At 44.3% G+C, this 18769-nt stretch overlaps 1 protein-coding gene across 5 annotated transcripts in view; it reads right to left on the bottom strand.

The window, feature by feature from the left end:
• babam2 (BRISC and BRCA1 A complex member 2) overlaps positions 1–18769 on the bottom strand; it is a 199180-nt gene that overhangs the window by 111436 nt on the left and 68975 nt on the right. The window lies entirely within an intron of this gene.

Here is an 18769-nt window from a genome sequence, read left to right as displayed (position 1 = left end):
GGGCCATGTAAGATCTAACAGGTGTGTGTCAAACAGTCTTGAAGAAGCCTCCAGCCATTTGTGCATAAGTCTGTCGTATCCAGTACTAAAGTTGGAGAAAGGCATTTGGAATTCCACTGTCAAGTGGGTGCTGTGTTAACTTGCTGTTTTTAAAAAAAATCTAAAATCTATTTTGGACTGTTGCCTTAAAGAGGGCGTGTAACTGGAAGTCAGGATAATTAGGGATTTTATGAGTTGTTATAGCACTAAGTAATAGTCTTATGTATGTCCTTGAAATCTTTTATTTTACTAAGAAATATTTTAATTTCATTTTTAAAATCTATAAAGGTCTTAGTGGACTCAATACTTCTGAATTCAATGCACACATCTTCTCATAATAAATACAAATTGTGAAACTGTTGTGATAGGGTGACCAAGTTTCCCCTGCGGATTTGGTCCGCCTGGCACACATCATCTGCCACATCATAGCACTAAGCAACATTCTACATCTAAATGGACAGTTGGTTTCAGAAACTGGAATCCAATACCTGAGACATCACTAATTATGCTTAACACAATCAAGTTGACTCTGTTGTATTTAAACTCCTCTTCAAGGTGCACATACCTTTTTTCAAACAAAAGTTATAATTCTCCACTTCTCTTCAGTAGGCTGGATTCAAAGCCATATCGCAGATATGAATAAATAACTTTCTAAGAAAGTCCTGGTGTCCTGCCTCAACCTATACCACCATAGCTACCTTGATTTGCTCTGACCAAAAATTGCATTCTGAACCTTGGATTCCATTCCTTGGCTGATCACTTGCATGAATCACAGTGCACAATCTCTGCAGCTTATTTGACCCCAAGCTGAGCTTTAAACCCATGCCTTATTCACCTTGAACATTGCCTAATTTCTCTTTTGCAAAATTTTGGGGCAGTTACTACTTTATAGTTGTTATACAAAAGCAAGTTATTGCTGGGTTCCTCCACTCATCCGATAGTAATTTCTCTATTCATTGTAAGGAAGCATAACTACAATAGGTAGCAATTTGAAATGGCTTTGACAATATGAATTAATGACTTACAATACTTTGACATTTTTCATAGGAATAAATTTATTAGTGTTTTCAGATCACACAGTACAGCAGAATGTAACAAAATGTTCAAATTATAGAAAAAAATTAGGTACAGCAGTGTAGAAACACACTTGCAAAGGGAATTACTGAAACAGTCTCTATTTTTTCTGGGTTTCTGCAAATGAGTGTCCAACTGACTAACAAATGTGCTGTGTTACCACAATTCTGAACAGGGTACTGGGTTATCACTTTATCACAAACTTGGTACAAGTAAAAGTGTTGAGTTATTGAATAGAAGTGTCAGACTGTTCTAATATTAGATAGTCAGATAATTGTTTACCTATTTATACAAGCAAGACCTTGTACCTTTGACTCCATCACCACCATTCTTCAAATAAGACATGTCAGAAGCAATTATTTCATAGGATGACCTGATTTTATTCTTAAATGGGTTTGGAATAATTTGAACTATTGCTTCTGCCTTGGAATTTGATGCATTATTCCCATTCCCCATGACGTGGTCCTCCTGGGCGGAATTTTCTAAGCCCGCTAATGGCAGGCATGATAGGTGGCGTGTGCGGAAAATATGGCGGGATCCACTTCACGACGGCGTGAAGGCAGGTCGCAATCCTTCGCTCAGCCTGCCAATGGTTGGCCATGTTTCCCACCACTGGTCGGTGGGGAGCTAATTGTAATACATTAGCATATAATTAATTAATTAAAAGTCCATGCCGCCAGGCACTTGGAACCCCGCTGTATCACCCGTCCACGTCAGCGGGAAAGCACGCCGATGTGTTTCATAACAGCACGCAGGCGAAGTGCATTTTGCGGCCTTCACTTTGGGGAAACTGAGGTGAGTGAGCAGCTGCCATCTCCATAGCTTGCCCGTTGTTTACAGGACTCAGGAGCGCCGGGGGCGGCAGAAACTGATGCCTGGGGCCCTGCAGGTGACTGATGAGGGGAGGTGTCTGGGCGCAAGTGCTGGCCAGCCTCGGAGGTGACTGCTGAGGGGTGAGGGTGTCTGGGGGCAAATGCTGGCTAGCCTCGGAGGTGACTGCTGAGCAGGCGGGTCAAGTGTTGCCCTAGCGCTGCATCCCGCGCACAGCCAATCAAGGTGGGGGGCAGGGTAAGCGAGGGAAGTGGCCATGCATTAGGGACACTTGTATAAACTGACCATATCTCTGCAACTAAGACAGGTCTGGCACAGTCACAGTGATACGATTGGGGTCAGGCTCATAGCCTGCCTGCCCATGCAAGCAATGCGGAGGCACCAAAGGGCCACCAAGCGCTCCATGCCTCCCCCCCACACAGTCTTCGATTCCGCCACCACTTTATTGGGCCACAGAGCAGTTGGACTGCACAAATTGTGCAACCTCCTCGCCAATGCTGGCCATGTTGCAGTCACTGCTGAAGGCACTCACATCCCCTTGAAATCTCAGCATCCTGGTTTTGACCAGTGTTCCCCATGTCAGGTTGACAGGGCAGCCATGCAACACATTCATCTCTGGCCATCCGAGGGGTGACCAGCACTCTCTGGTAAGCGTTAAGGGGCGGTCACACAGGGCCAGGAAAGGTGCTAAGTACAGCCATGATAACCATGTTTCTCTCTCTCTTTCATGCTGCAGGAGGACCACGTCAAGAGCATGGATCCTGGTGACCTAGCTGTATGCCCGATGGCCTACAGAGACTGTAGGAGTCAGAGGAGAGAGCAACTGAGGCACCTGGCCGCCCAAAGGCAGGAGCAGCAACCTCATGAAGAAGGGGCAGCAGGGGCTCCCACACACTCTGCCCAGGAGTGACAGCGAGCTGTGGCTGATTGGTGCCTAGCCACACCCAGGGTCTATAGACCCCGCCTTCCATTCCTGCAGATGACTGAGAACTACTGTTGCCGATGACTGCACATGTCTAGGGACCTGGTAGCTCACATCTGCCACTTACTGCAGGACTTGGCGCCAAGGGGACATGGAGGGCATCCACTGCCAATGGCTGTAAAAGTGACTGCGGCACTCAATTTCTACGCCAGTGGCTCCTTTCAGGGCTCCACAGGTGGCATCTGTGGGATTTCACAATCCACCACCCACAAATGCATCCATGAGGTCATGGATGCCATCTTCTCCATGGTACACAACTTTGTTTACATTTCGTCTGGGACTGGGACAGCCAGGATGCAAGGGCCATTGGATTCGCTCTGATTCAGGATTCCTACAGGTGCAGGGTGCGATTGACTGCGCTCATGTGGTGCTCAGGTCTCCATCACTACAATCAGTGAACTTCATCAACCACAAGGGCTTCCACTCACTGAACATGTTGCTGGTATGTGAACACCAGAAACACATCCCGAAGATATGCGCAAGGTTTCCAGGAAGTGTGCACGGTGCCTGCATCCTGAGTCACTCGCAGGTCTCTGCAGTCTTCCAGGGTCCACAAAGGGTATGGGGTTGGCTCCGAGGGGACAAGGGCTACCTGCAGAGGCCGGGGCTGATGACACCTGTGTGGCGGCCTCAGATGGCAGCAGTGCAGCGCTATAATGAGGCTCATACAGCAGCTCGCAACTTTGTGGAGCAGACCATTGGGATGCTGAAGATGCGGTTCCGGTGCCTAGACCGGTCTGATGGAGTCCTGCAATACAGTCCGGAGAGGGTGTCATGCATCGTCATCGTCTGCTGAGCCCTTACAGCTAGGCGCTGCAATGGGGTGAGGAGCTGGCTGAGGAGGAGATGGAGGAGCTGCACGTCTCCTCTAAGGAGGAGGACACCAACAGGCATGAGGGTGAGGGGGTCCTTGGTGATGGCGATGACAAGAGATGAGGCTGTCCCACTGGCTAGACGAGGCAGGCGCACTCGGGAGACCCCTAGATTTGTGGAGGATGATGACGACATGCGGTGAGGTGTCCCCATAGATGCTCACTTCGCAGTTGTGAATGTTTGACTCCAGGCTGGCTTATTGCAGCACCAATACCCTCTGTGTGGATGCTCCTGTCATAGAGATGCAGTGGAGGCCCTAATAGTTGCTCGATCGCAAGAGGATGATGACAACATGCAGTGAGGACACACCATAGATCTTCACATAGCCTCTGAGAATGTCGGACCCCTGTCTGGCCGAAGGCTTAAGCTCCATGATCAGGGCCATCTCAGAGACGCAGCCATGAAACTTTAGATGCATCCGAAGCTGTGTCCCCCTTCAGCACCTCAGCCCTTAAGGAGCTGGTGCACAGCATCACTGGTCGCAGATGAGGGTGTGATGGGGGCCAGCCCTACCTTAAAAGTGCTGAGAGCACACAGAGAGTATGAGAGAACTCTGTGGCGCCTGCCCACTACATACTGGCAGCAATGACCAGCACTGCCGAGGTGCAGGCATCAGTAATGTTCCAAGGAGTGTGAGGCTGAACCATTACTGTGGTCTGAAGGCCGCACAGAGAAGAGGCCCTGGACTGAGGCACCTGCCTTTTATCTTGTGCAGAAAGGTTTCACATCTGAGTGACAAGAACACTGCTCATCAGAACAAGGAGCCACAGGCAGGGTGACATTCTTAGGAGTGTACTGACAATGGTGAACAGTATTTACAAGTGATCAACACCCGTGGCCTGGCTGTGCAACTACTGTTACCTAACTTTCCTAACCCTGCTGCTACGTCTTGGTGCTCCCCGGATGTGTACAGCAGAGGTGGAGGTAGCCTGCTGACTGTAAGGCAGGCTCAGGAAGATACAGTGTGAAAACCTGCCATTTTCATCGGCGGGTAGGACTCCATTTTACCCAGCTGCTATTGCACTTAGTGGAATTCTGGGAAAATTCAGGCCAGCGTGGTAAAATAGAACAATTACAAACCTAAACTTACTTCATAGCATTAGTCTCTCAGAAATTTGGACAGTATGCTCTTTCAAGTTTTGTTGATCAGATTAGTTAAATCCAGAGTGTCTGAATTTGTTGAAATGAGTCTATTCATTAAAGCAAAGGAAATCATTTAGGTTTAAACTTATCATTCATGACAATACAGGCATCCTAGATTTGGCATAGGTCAGGCATTTTCTGACAAAGCTCCCAAACCTTTGCTTCAGCCAATTTGTGCACAAAATTCTGCAATTAAATGTAAAACTAGGAAGTAACTCTGGTCGAGGCAAAAAATTTTCCATTTTGTATGTAGGATTCAGCTGTGTTCCACGTTTTCATCAGAAGTGACAAGTGACATTTTGAAACAGATGAAATAGAAATTTTGGAACAACTCAATTGAACTGATACAAGAATTAAACAAGAAATTCATCTTTGTCCGGGTAGACATTCTAGGTTCAGGACGGATCAGGTATTTGCTGAAAGTCTTGAAACATCACATACCCATCTCTAACTTTTATGGATGATTATTGACCAGACACATAGTTCCAGGAGTTTCTGTCTATAATTTAAGAGGGACTCAAATTCTGAATTAATGCAGTCAGCAAGAAAAGCAAACTTATTTGGAGGGGCTGAGAGTGGGGAGGGTAGGGTGGCTGGAACAGCATGAAAATTAGCTCCCCAATGCTTTCCATTCTGAGAGCAGCTATATAGAAATATGTTGTAGTTTAGTGGACAGATGTTGCATATCCTTTGATGACAGCAGTTATATTTAAATATGAGATTTATATAATTACACTGACTGGGAACACCATCTATGCAGTTAAGTGGCAGAAAACACGGGTGGGACTTATTTATAGGCCCCTAACAACAGTTGTAATGTAGGGCGGAATATAAATCAGGAAATTAGAGATACAGGAGACAAAGATAATACTGCAACCATGGGGGGGACTTTCATTTCATATAGACCGAACAAACCAATTTGCAATGATACCACGCAGAATGAGTTCATGGGATGTAAACAAGATAGTTTTCTAGACCAGTATATCAAGGAACACAAACCCAACACAAACCCTATCTAGTGTCAATGTAAACGCTAACACAAACGCCATCAATTGTCAGTGTAAACCCTAACACAAACCCATCGATTGTCAGTGTAATCCCTAACAAAAACCCCATCGAATGTCAGTGTAAACCCTAATGCAAACCCTATTGAGTGTCAGTGTAAACCCCAACACAAACACCATCGAGTTGCAAGCTATTTTGGATCTAGTGCAATGAGAAAGGGTTAATTAAAAATCTTGTAGTAAGGGGGCCTCAACGGAAGAATGCCATAATATAGAAATTTATATTGAGTCTGAAAATGATTTAGTTAAATCCAGAGCTATGGTAGACTGGGAAACTAACATTAAAAGATATGGCAATAGACAAGCAAGAGCTCGATTAATAAATTATTTGCACCAAAAACACATTTTAAGGCACAAAAATGCCACTAAAAATTGCTCCAAATATGGCTAACAAGAGTTAAAGATATTATTAGAATGAAAGGGAAAAGCTTACAATGTTGCTAAAAAAAAGGGGAATAAACCTGAGGATTGGGAGAATTTTAGAATTCAGAAAAGGATGACTAAGAATTGATATGGAAAGAGAGAGGAGAACAAGAGAGCAGACTAGCAAGAGACATAAAAACAGATTGTTAACTTTTCTGTAAGTATGTAAATAAGAGATCAGTGGCAGTAAACGGGGGGGGGGCCTTTTGAGGCAGAGAACTGAAATTACAATGGAGATGAGGGGATAATACAGATATTACTTTGTATCTATCTGCTGAAGACAGAAAAAACATTCTGGAAGTAATGGGGAAATACAGAATCGAGTGAGAACGAAGAGCTTAAAGAAGTCAGGATAAGGAAATACTACTGGTGAAATAATAGGGCTAAATGGCAACAAATTTCCTGAACCTGATGATATGCATCCTAAGGTTTAAAAGAGGTAGATACAGAGATAATGGATGCATTGCTTTGATTTTCCAGAATTCCTTAGACTCTGGAACAATTCCCAAGGGTTGGAAGGTAGCAAACATAACCCAATAATTTAAGAAAGGAGAAAGAGAGAAAATGGTGAACTAACTATAGGCCAGTCCAGTTAGCCTCATCTCAGTCATAGGCAAAATGCTAGATTCAATTATTAGGTATTGTGGTAACAGAGTACTTAGAAAATTATATGACTAGGCAGAGTCAACATGGATTTAAGAGAGGGAAATAATGTTTGACAAATCTGTTAGAGGTTTTTGAGGATGCAACTGTTAAGATGGATAAGGAGGAACCAGTGGATGTAGTGTATGTGAATTTTCAAAAAGCATTTAATTAGAAGTCACATAGGAGGTTATTACATAAAATGAGGATTCATGGTATTGGGGGTAATAAACCAGCATGGATTGAGGACTTATTCATGGAGAAAAACAGACAACAGGAATAAACTGGATATTTTCGGGTTGGTTGGCAGTTAACAGTGGACTACTGCAAGGATCAGTACTTGTTTCTCAGCTATTTACAGTCTATTAATAACTTAAATGAGGGGACTGAGTATAACGTCTAGATTTGCTGATGATACAAAGTTAGGTGGGAACGTTAGCAGTGAGGAGGACAGAAAGAGGCTGCAAATAGGTATATGCAGGTTGAGTGAGTAGGCAACTGTGTGAGGTTATTCGCTTTGGTTGTAAGAATAGAAAAGCAGATTTTTTTTAAAGGCGTGAAACTTCTAAATGTTGACGTTCGGAGAGACTCAGGTGTGCTTGCACAGGAGGACAGAACCTGAGCATGGTGGTACAGCAAGCAATTACAAAGGCAAATGGTATGTTGTTTTTTAATGCAAGGGGATTGGAATTCAAGAATAAAGGAATCTTGCTACAGTTGTATAGAGCTTTGGTGAGACTTGGGATACTCAACACAGTTTTGGTCTCCATATCTAAGGAAAGATATACATGCTTCAGAGGCAGTACAGCCAAGGTTCGCTAGATTGATTCCTGGGATGAGAGGGTTATGTGCTATGATGAGAAGCTGAGTAAATTGGACTGAAATTCTACTAAACTTCTTCCAAAGAGTGAAAAGTGATCTAATTGAAAGGTATAAGATTCTGAAGCAGCTTTACAGGGTAGATACAGAGATTGGGTGGGAAATTCCGCTCCCGCCAACAGCGGGAATCATGGCGGGCAGGGACACAAAATTTGGCGTGATGGCAAAAGTCAGTGTTCCGTTGACAGGAAAATAAGTTGGAGAATTCCCCTCCCAACTTTCATGGCAGTTCAAGTTTCATGCTGCTCCATGTCAGGAACTGCATTTGCATCTCATGAATGCTCATTAAAAGCCCAGTTTGTCGGAATTACATTCGCACTCCAAATCTAATTGCTCTGCCAGCGGATAATTAGGCCGGTCTGATTTACTAACAGATGTAAGTGGTGTGCACCCAGTGACCTGCACTTCATTCGTGACTTTGAGGTTTGTTCACTGCAATTGGGGCAGCTCTGACTCAGTGCCAAGGCTGTTCAGACAAGACCAACGGGAAGGCAAGGGTGAAAGGCAGAAGCTTGACGGTGGGGGGGCTAACTGGATAGAGGCAAAGGAGGAGTAGAAGGCAGGCACTTGATTGGGGGGCATAATCAGACAGAGGCAAGGAAAGGGGTGGAAGGCAGGAACTTGACTGGGGGTTGGGGGGGAAGGGTGCTGGTGACTGCAGCCTGGGAATGAAGGGGTGGACAGCGAGACATGACTGAGGGTTGGTGGGGGGGAGCGCGCGGGATTAAAGGAAGAGTCAAGGATAAGTGAGAGTCAATCCTGAGGCAGTGTGTAAAACAGTGTCAGGGCTATGATTTAAAGGCAATCCTGGGGATGTGCGCAGCATATTGTCGAGAGCAGAATTTAAAGGTAGTCCTGAGACAGTGCGCACCACATTGTCGAGGACAGAATTTAAAGGCAATCCTGCCTTTATGGTAGCACGAACATGCTACCATAAGGCATAGGAGCAGAAGTAGGCCATTCGGCCCAACAAGTCTGTTCCACCATTCAATGAGATCACGGCTGATCTGATAATCCTTAACGCTTCTTTCCTGCCTTTTCCCCATAACCCTCGATTCCCTTGCTGATTAAAAACTGTCTATCTCAACCTTGAATAAACTTAATGACCCAGCCTCTACAGCCCTCTGCGGTAAAGAATTCCACAGATTCACCACCCTCTGAGAGAAGAAATTCCTCCTCATCTCTGTCTTAAGTGGGTGACCCCTTACTCTGAGATTATGCACTCTGGTTCTAGACTCTCCCACAAGGGGAAACAGCCTCTCAGCATCCACCCTGTCAAGCCCCTTAAGAATCTTATATGTTTCAACAAGATTGCCTCTCATTCTTCTAAATTCCAGTGAGTAAAGGCACAACCTACTCAACCTCTCCTCATAAGAAAATCCCTCCATACCCAGGATCAACTGAGTGAACCTTTTCTGGACTGACTCCAATGCTAGTATATCTTTCCTTATATATGGGGGCCAAAACAGTTCACAGTATTCTAGGTGTGATCTAACTAGTACCTTGTATAGTTTTAGCAAGGCCTCCCTATTTTTATACTCCATTCCCTTTGAAATAAAGACGAACATTCCATTTGCCTTCCCTATTACCTGCTGAACTCGTATGCTACGTTTTTGTGATTCATTCACGAGGGCCCCCAAATCCCTCTGCGATGCAGCCTTCTGCAGTCTTTCTCCATTTAAATAATATTCAGCTCCTCTATTCTTCCTGCCAAAGTGCATAACCTCACATTTTCCCACATTATATTCCATCTGCCAAGTTTTCACCCACTCACTTAACCTGTCTATATCCCTCTTTGTATCATCCTCACCACTTGCCTTCCCACCTATTTTTGTGTCATTTGCAAACTTGATGATAGTACATTCAGTTCCCTCGTCCAAGTCATTAACATATATTGTAAATAATTGTGGCCTCAGCACTGATCCCTGTGGCACTCCACTTGTTGCAGGTTGTCATCATGAAAATGCCCCCCTTATCGTAACTCTGTCTTCTATTAGTTAGCCAATCCTCTATCCATGCTAATATACTACCCCCAACACCATGGGCTCTTACCTTTTATTGAACACCTTTTGGAAATCCAAATATATTACATCTAATGGTCCCCCTTTATCTATCCTGCTCGTTACCTCCTCAAAGAATTCTAATAAATTTGTCAGGCATGATTTTTTCTTAATATAGCTATGCTGACTCTGCTTGATTATATTATTCATTTCTAATTGCTGTTATTACATCCTTTATAGTAGACTCTAACATTTTCCCAATGACAGATGTTAAGCTAACTGGCCTATAGTTACTTGTTTTTTTGTCTTCCTCCCTTTTTGAATAAGGATGTTGCATTGGCAGTTTTCCAATCCTCTGGGACCTTTCCAGAATCTAAGGATTCTTGGAAGATTACCGCCATTGCATCCACTATCTCTTTGGCTACTTCCTGTAATATCCTAGTACACAACCCTCAGGTCCAGGGGACTTATCGGCCTTTAGCCCCATCAGTTTCCCTAATACTTTTTCTCTAGTGATAGTTATTGTATTTATTTCATTCCCCTCTTTTACCCCTTGATTATTCAGTATTTTTGGAATGCTGTTTGTGTCTTCTACCATGAAGGCTGATGCAAAGTATTTAGTCAACACCTCTGCTATTTCCTGGTTCCCCATTATTACTTCCCCAGCCTCATTCTCTAAGGGGCCTATGATCACTTTGGCCTCTCTCTTCCTTTTCATATATTTAAATAAGCTCTTATTGTCCGTTTTTATATTGCTTGCTAGTTTACCTTCAAAGTTTATTTTCTCCCTCCGGCTTCTTTGTTTTTTTGGTCATCTTTTGTTGGTTTTTAAAATGTTCCCAATCCTCTGGCTTACCACGAATCTTTGCCACAGTTAACGTTTTTTCTTTCAATTTGATATTATCCTTAACTTCCTTGGTTAACTATGGTTGGTTTACGCCCTTCCAACTATCCTTCCTGCTCACTGGGGTATATCTTTGATGTGAGTCATGAATTATTTTCTTAAGTGTCTGCCATTGTTCAACAACCGTCTTTTCTGCTGAACTCCTTTCCCAGTCCACTCCAGCCAACTCTGCCCTCATTTCTTTGTAATTACCCTTGTTTAAGTTTAGCACAGTTGTTCCCGACCCAAGTTTCTCACTCTCAAGCTGAATGCCAAATTCTACCATGTTATGGTCACTGTTTCCTGGGGGATCTGTTACTCTGAGGTAATTTGTTAAACCTGCCACATTACACATAACCAGATCCAAAATAGCCTGATCCCTGGTTGGATCCACAACATATTGTTCTCGGAAACTGTCCCAAATACACTGTAAAAATTCGTGCTCGTGGCTTCCTCTACCAATTTGATTTTCCTAATCTACATGAAAGTCACCCATGATTAAAGTACTGCCTTTTTTACATGCTCCCATTATCTCCTGATTTATTCTCTGTCCTACACTATAGCAACTGTTAGGGGGCCTATAGACTACTCCCACCAGTGTCTTATTCCCCTGATTATTTCTTACCTCCACTCATATGGATTCTACATCTTCTGATCCAAGATCATTTCTTGCTATCGTACTTAACCCATCCCATACTAACAAAGCTATCCCACCATCCTTCTCTTCCTGCCTATCCTTTCAAAAGGTCACATACCCCTGAATCTTTAGTTCCCAGCTTTGATCTCCTTGTAACCATGTCTTTGTAATGGCTGTAATATCATACCCATTTACCTCTATTTGTGCTATTAATTCATTTATTTTGTTCTGAATACTGCATGTGTTTAAGTAAAGACCCATTAATTTTGCCTTTTTACCATTTTTCCCCCTTTGACCCTATTTGCTGCTGTTTATTTATGTTTGTACACTATGTCCCTTCCTGTCACACTCTGGGTATCATTACCTAAGTAGCTGCCCTTCAAAGCTGCCATATCCTTTTGCTTTGTAAGCCTACGTATTCCCTCTCCAGAACCCTCCTCCCCTCCACATACTTTAAAGCCCTCTATACATCCCTAGTTATAAGGTTTGCCAAATGAACTCCCCTCGCTCTCCGCGTGCTATTTAAAATGAACTCCCCTCAGCTCTCTGCATGCTTTTTAACATGGACTATGCCTGGCACCCATGTCTTGGTCCTAGTCCAGTGAGACGGGAGGGCCTGTCTGTACAGTATCATTCGTGTACAGCATGGTGCACAGGGCATGGTCAGAGCCTCACACATTTAGGTCCTGGGGGTTGGTGGCTTGGCACTAGGTTGCAGGTGGCATTACTAGGAGAGGCATCTTCAACCCATAAATGAGGAACTCGTCAGTAAGAGAATGGTAGTTGATGGTCTCAATGTGGGGGGAGGGGGGAGTCAACAAGGGGCATGGGGATATCCACAGAAAACAGTTCTGGGGGCGTGGGGGTGGGCGGGGCATATTGACGACAATGACAATGGGCTCCAGGGTTCAAGCAAGAGGCAGGAGAGTTATTAGAGGGAGGGAAACTTGCAAATGATGAGCTTCAAGAGCAATAGGAAGGACATTTCGGACATTAACATGAGCAGGTTGGAAGCTTGTCTCGAAATAGAATTGGAGCAGCACCATTTCGACAGCCCGATGTAATGACACAGATGAAAAATAACCTTGGAAAAAAAAAACGCTATAGTCTGAGGACTTGTAGGAATGGTTGACTACTACACTTTTGGGCCGATTGATGGGGCATCCTAACAATTACTAGTTTAGGACATGGAGATCAAGGTTCCACTGAGACATACTCAGAAGGCTCAAATGGTAACTGATGGATTTGGGCACTTTAACTCGTGGTGCACATTCTTACTAGAATCCATTAGAATTTGGGCAAAATTTTGATTTGGTATGATTGATCATTTGCCCCTCACAAAGGAATGTGAAAAGGCAAGAAGGATCAAAATATAAAGGGGCCACGGCTATAGTACACATGCAACATGCTGCAGATATCCTTACACATTGCAGTTGGGTTGTTCAGGGTTTACACAGCTCAATGATTTCAGCCATTAAATTAGTATTCGGCTGGGCTCTAGTCTACTTATAAGCAGACAGCCTGACAGTACCCTGACTGAGGCTTATAGCACAAGGCTGTACTCATCCTGATCCAACTCCTTGCAGGTTACAGCACTTCAGGTACTGGCCCAGGTACGTTTTCAATGAGTTGAGGGTTTGTGCCTCAACACCAACCCGGCCAGCGAATTCCAGACACCTACCCACTTTGGGTGAAAAAGTTTTTCCTGATCTCTCTTCTAATTCTTCTACCAATCACCTTAAATCTGTGCCCTGTGGTAATTGACCTCTCAGCTAGGGGAAACAAGCCCTCTCTGTCTACCCTATCTAGGTCCCATAATTCTGTGCACCTCAATCAAGTCACCCCTCAGCCTCCTCTGTTTTAAGGAAAATAACGCTAGCCAACCCATCTTTCATCGTAGCTGCAATTTTTCAGTCCTGGCAACACTCTTGTAAATCTCTTCAGGGCAATTATGTACTTTCTGTAATGTCATGACCAGAACTGTACGCAAAACTCCAGCTGTGGCCTAACCAGCGTTTTATACAGTTCCAGTAATACATCCCTGCTTGTGTATTCTACACCTCTTGCAATAAAGGAAAGCATTCCATATGTCTTCTTTACCACCTTATCCACCTGTCTGCCACCTTCAGGGACCTGTAGACATGCACTTCAGGGTCTCTCACTTCTTCTACCCCTTTCAATACCCTCCCGTTTATTGTGTATTCCCTTGCTTTGTTTGCCCTCCCAAAATGCATTACTGCACATTTCCCTGGATTGAATTCCATCTGCCATTTTTCAGCTCACTCGACCAAACCATTGATATCATTTGAGTCCAAGGCTATCCTCTTCACTATCAACTACGCAGCCGATTTTTGTGTCATCTGCAAATTTCCCAATCATGCCTCCCACATTTAAGTCCAAATCATTAATATAACCATAAACAGCAATGGACCCAACACTGAGCCCTGTGGAGCACCACTGGAAACGCTTTCCATTCGTAAAAACATCTGTTGATCATTACCCTTCGCTTCCTGGATCCAACTCGACACATTCCCTTGTATCCCATGAGCTTTTACTTTTCTGGCCAGTCTGCCATGTGGGACCTTGTCAAATGCCTTACTAAAGTTCATGTGGACTGCATCCATTGCACTACCTCCTTGTTACTTCCTGAAAAGATTCAATCAAGTTAGTAAGACATAAATTTCTCTTAACAAAACCATGCTGACTATCCCAGATTAATCCTTTTCTTTCTAAGTGACAGTTTATTCTGGCTCTCAAAATTAATTCTAATAATTGGCCCACCACCAAAGTCACACTGACCAGCCTACAATTATTGGCCTATCCCTTGCACCCTTTTTTAAACAATGGTACAACATTAACAGACCTTCAATCCTCACTTCCCTCACCTGTATCCGGAGAAGATTGAAAAATGATCTTCAGGGCATCTATTTCTTCCTTGGCTTATTTTAACAGTTTGGGATATAATCCATCATGCCCTGGTGATTTATCCACCTTCAAGGATGCCAGTCCCTCGAGTGTGACTTCTCTCAGTATGCTTATTGTAACTAATATTTCACACTCTTCCTCAATAACTAGAATGTCTGCATCATCCCTCTCCTTTGTGGGTGCAGAGACAAAGTACTCATTGAAAACCCTGCCCACGTCTTCTGCATCAACACACAAGTTACCTTGTACGTCCCTGATAGGCCCTATCCTTTCCTTAGTTATCTTTATGCTCTTATTGTCGTGATAAAATATCTTTGGGTTTTCCTTGATTTTACCCGCCAATATTGTTTCATTTCCTCTCTTTGCTTTCCTGATTTCCTTCTTTAGCTCACCACTTCATTTACTATACTCCTCTAAGTTTTCCAATGTATTTTCTTTTGTGACCATCATAGGTTTCTTTTGCTGCTTCATCTTGCCCTGTATGCTTCTAGATAACAAGGGGGCTCTAGATTTGGCAGTACCACCCTTTATTTTTGTGGGGACATGGCCACACTGTGTCCATAGAATCTTATTTTTGAATACTTCCTACTGATTTTCCTTCAAGTAGCTGTAACCAGTCCACTTTGACCAGGTCATCTCTCAGCGTCGTAAAATTAGTCTTTCCCCAATTTAGAACTTTTACTCATATTCCATCTTTATCCCTTTCCATAATTATGCTAAATCTATTATGGTCATTATTTCCAAAATGGTCACCCACTGCAACTTCATCCACTTGCCCAGCTTCATTTCCTAAGACTAAACCTAGAATTGCACCCCCTCTCATTGGGTTTGTTACATGCTGGCTAAAATAGTTCTCTTGAATACAGTTCAAGAATGTTGTGCCCTTTCATTCATTCACAGGATATGGGATTTGCTGGCTAGGCCAGAATTTATTGCCCATCCCTAGTTACCCTTGAGAAGGTGGTGGTGAGCTGCCTTTTTGAACCGCTGCAATCCATGTGGTGTAAGTACACCCATAGTACTGTTAGGAAGGGAGTTCCATGATTTTGACCCAGCGACAGTGAAGGAATGGAGATATATTTCTGAGTCAGGATGATGAGTGGCTTGGAGGGGAACTTCCAGGTGGTGGTGTTCCCACCTGTCTGCTGTCCTTCTACATGGTAGCGATCATGGGTTTGGAAGGTGCTCTTGTTGGAGATGATCATTGCCTGGCACCTGTGCAGTGCGAATGTTACTTGGCATTTCTCAGTCCAAGCCTCGATATTGTTCAGGTCTTGCTGCATTTGGACATGGATTGCTTCAGTATCTGAGGAGTCACAAATGCTGCTGAACATTGTGCAATCATCAGTGAACATCCCCACTCCTGATCTTATGGTGGAAACAAGGTCATTGATGAAACAGCTGAAGATGGTTGGGCCGAGGATACTACCCTGTGAAACTCCTGCAGTGATGTCCTGGAGCTGAGATGACTGGCCTCCAAAAACCACAACCATCTTCCTTTGTATAACTCCAACCAGCGGAGAGCTTTCCCCTTGATTCCACTGACTCCAGTTTTGCTAGGGCTCCTTGATGCCACGCTCAGTCAAATGTGGCCTTGATGTCAAGGGCAGTCACTCTCACCTCACCTTGGGAGTTCAGCTCTTTTGTCCATGTTTGAACCAAGGTTGTAACAAGGTCAGGAGCTGAGTGGCCATGGCGGAACACAAACTGGGCGTTAGTGAGCAGGTTATTGCTAAGCGAGTGCCACTCGATAGCATTGTTGATGACCCTTTCCATTACTTTACTGATGGTTGAGAGTAGACTGGTGGGGCGGTAACAGGCTGGGTTGGATTTGTCTTGCTTTTTGTGTACAGGACATACCTGGGCAATTTTCCACATTGCCAGGTAGATGCCAGTGCTGTAGCTGTACTTGAACAGCTTAGCTAGGAGAGCGGCAAGTTTTGGAGCACAAGTCTTCAGTGCTATGGTTGGTATATTGTCAGGGCCCATAGCCTTTGCAATATCCAGTGCTTTCAGCCAAGTCTTAATATCACATGGAGTGAATCGAATTGACTGAAGACTGGCATCTGTGAGGCTGGGGACCTCCAAAGGAGGCCGAGATGGATCAGCCATTCGGCACTTCTGGCTGAAGACTGTAGCAAATACTTCAGCCTTATCTTTTGCACTGATGTGGTGGGCTCACCAATCATTGAGAATAGGGATATTTATGGAGCCTCCTCTTCCAGTGAGTTGTTTAAGTGACCACCACCATTCACGACTGGATGTGGCAGGACTGCAGAGTTTGGATCTGATCTGTTGGTTGTGGGGTCACTTAGCTCTATCTATCACTTGCTGCTTATGCTGTTTGGCAGTAGTGCTGTGTTATAGCTTCACCAAGTTGACATCTCATTTTTAGGTAAGCCTAGTGCTGCTCCTGGCATGCCCTCCTGCACTCTTCATTGAGCCAGAGTCGATCCCCTTGCTTGATGGTAATGGTAGACTGGGGGATATACCTGGCCATGAATTTACTGGTTATGTTCGAATACAATTCTGCTGCTGCTGATGGCCCACAGTGCCTCATGGATGCCCAGTCTCAAGTTGCTAGATCTGTTTGAAATCTATCCCATTTAGCATGGTGATAGTGCCATGCAACACGATGGAGGGTACCCTCAATGTGAAGGCGGGACTTTGTGTCCACAATGACTGTGCGGTGGTCACTCCTACAGATACTGTCTTGGACAGTTGCATCTACAGCAGGCAGGTTGGTGAGGATGAGGTCAAGTATGTTTTTCCCTCTTGTTGGTTCTCTCATCACCTGCTGCAGACCAAGTCTAGCAGCTATGTCCTTTAGGATTCAGCCAACTCAGTTAGTAGTGGTGCTACTGAGCCACTCTTGGTGATGGGCATTGAAGTCCCCCACCCAGAGTACGTTCTGCACCCTTGCTACCCTCAGTGTGTTCTCCAAGTGGTGTTCAACATGAAGGAGCACAGATTCATCAGCCGAGGTAGGGCAGTCTGTGGTAATCAGCAGGTTTCCTTGCCCATGTTTGTCCTGATGCCATGAGACCTCATGGGGTCCAGAGTCGATGTTGAGGACTCCCAGGGCAACTCCCTCTCGACTATATGCCCCTGTGCCACCACCTCTGCTGGGTCTGCCCTGCCGGTGAGACAGGACAGGGATGGTGATGGTGATGTTTGGGGCATTAACTGTATAATATGATTCCGTGAGGATGACTATGTCAGGCTGTTGCTTGACTAATCTGTGAGATAGCTCTCCAAATTATGGCACTAGCCCCCAACTGTTCGTGAGGAGGATTTTTCAGGGTTGACCAGACTGAGTTTGCCAGTGTCGTTTCTGGTACCTAGGTCGATGCTGAGTGGTCCGTCCAGTTTCCATCCTTTTTTGAGATTTTGTAGCGGTTTGATACAACTGAGTGGTTTGCTAGGCCATTTCAGAGGGCATTTAAGAGTCAACCACATTGCTGTGGGTCTGGAGTCACATGTAGGGACAGCAGATTTTCTTCCCTAAAGGACATTAGTGAACCAGATGGGTTTTTACAACAATTGACAATGGTTACATGGTCATTATTTTTTTTTTGGAAATTTGAACCCGGGTTCCCAGAGCATTACCCTGGGTCTCTGGATTACTAGCTCAGCGACAATACCTCTATGCCATCGCCCCTTACATAGCTTAAAGACTCTTGGTTGTCAGGACAGACTCAGATGCTTACTGTTAGATCCTTTTACCATGGGTAGACTTCAAAAGGATATGATTGAGATCTTTAAAATAACAAAATGAGTAGATTCCAACCAAACTGGATAGGTTATTTGAGCAAGCAAAGCAGGGGTGAACTAGGACCATCAGTGTAAGTTACAAAAGCCAAGGTTAGAAACTAGGAAGCACTTTCCGCAGAGTTGCTGACTTCAAGAATAGGTTGAGAGTACATGCCATGAGCATGGGTTTACTGCAACAATTCAAAAGGGAGATGGAGGGCTCTTGTGAGTGGAAATAATGTTGAGTTATGATACAGAGGTGCTTAGAAAGTCCTAGCAACATCAGTCACTGTGGTATCCTGCAGCATGTCCGGTTGGTTTTCAGTTTCAGAGTGGAATTTTATTGGTCAATTTAGGTAAATACTTTAAGGCTTTTACTCTTTTCTAGTCTCTTCTATGAAATTGTGTGATGGTAAGGGGCGGGTAGTTGGGATGGGGATAATGCTGTATGTAGGTGAAGCTGCATTGGTGTCATGGACCAGATGGACTTTTGCTGTCACTACTCTTCTAAACACCAAAAAAGGCTCTTTTAATAACAGATTTTAAATAATCCATTTAGTTGGTGTTAATTCACAGGAATGTTGGCCAAGGGACAGAAGATCTCCCTCCTTTTCTTTCAGA

This window comes from Carcharodon carcharias, chromosome 5 (genome assembly GCF_017639515.1).
Source record: "Carcharodon carcharias isolate sCarCar2 chromosome 5, sCarCar2.pri, whole genome shotgun sequence".
Lineage (NCBI taxonomy): Eukaryota > Metazoa > Chordata > Chondrichthyes > Lamniformes > Lamnidae > Carcharodon > Carcharodon carcharias.
The sequence above is the reverse complement of the archived record's forward strand: the minus strand, read 5'-3'. Positions and strand labels throughout refer to the sequence as shown.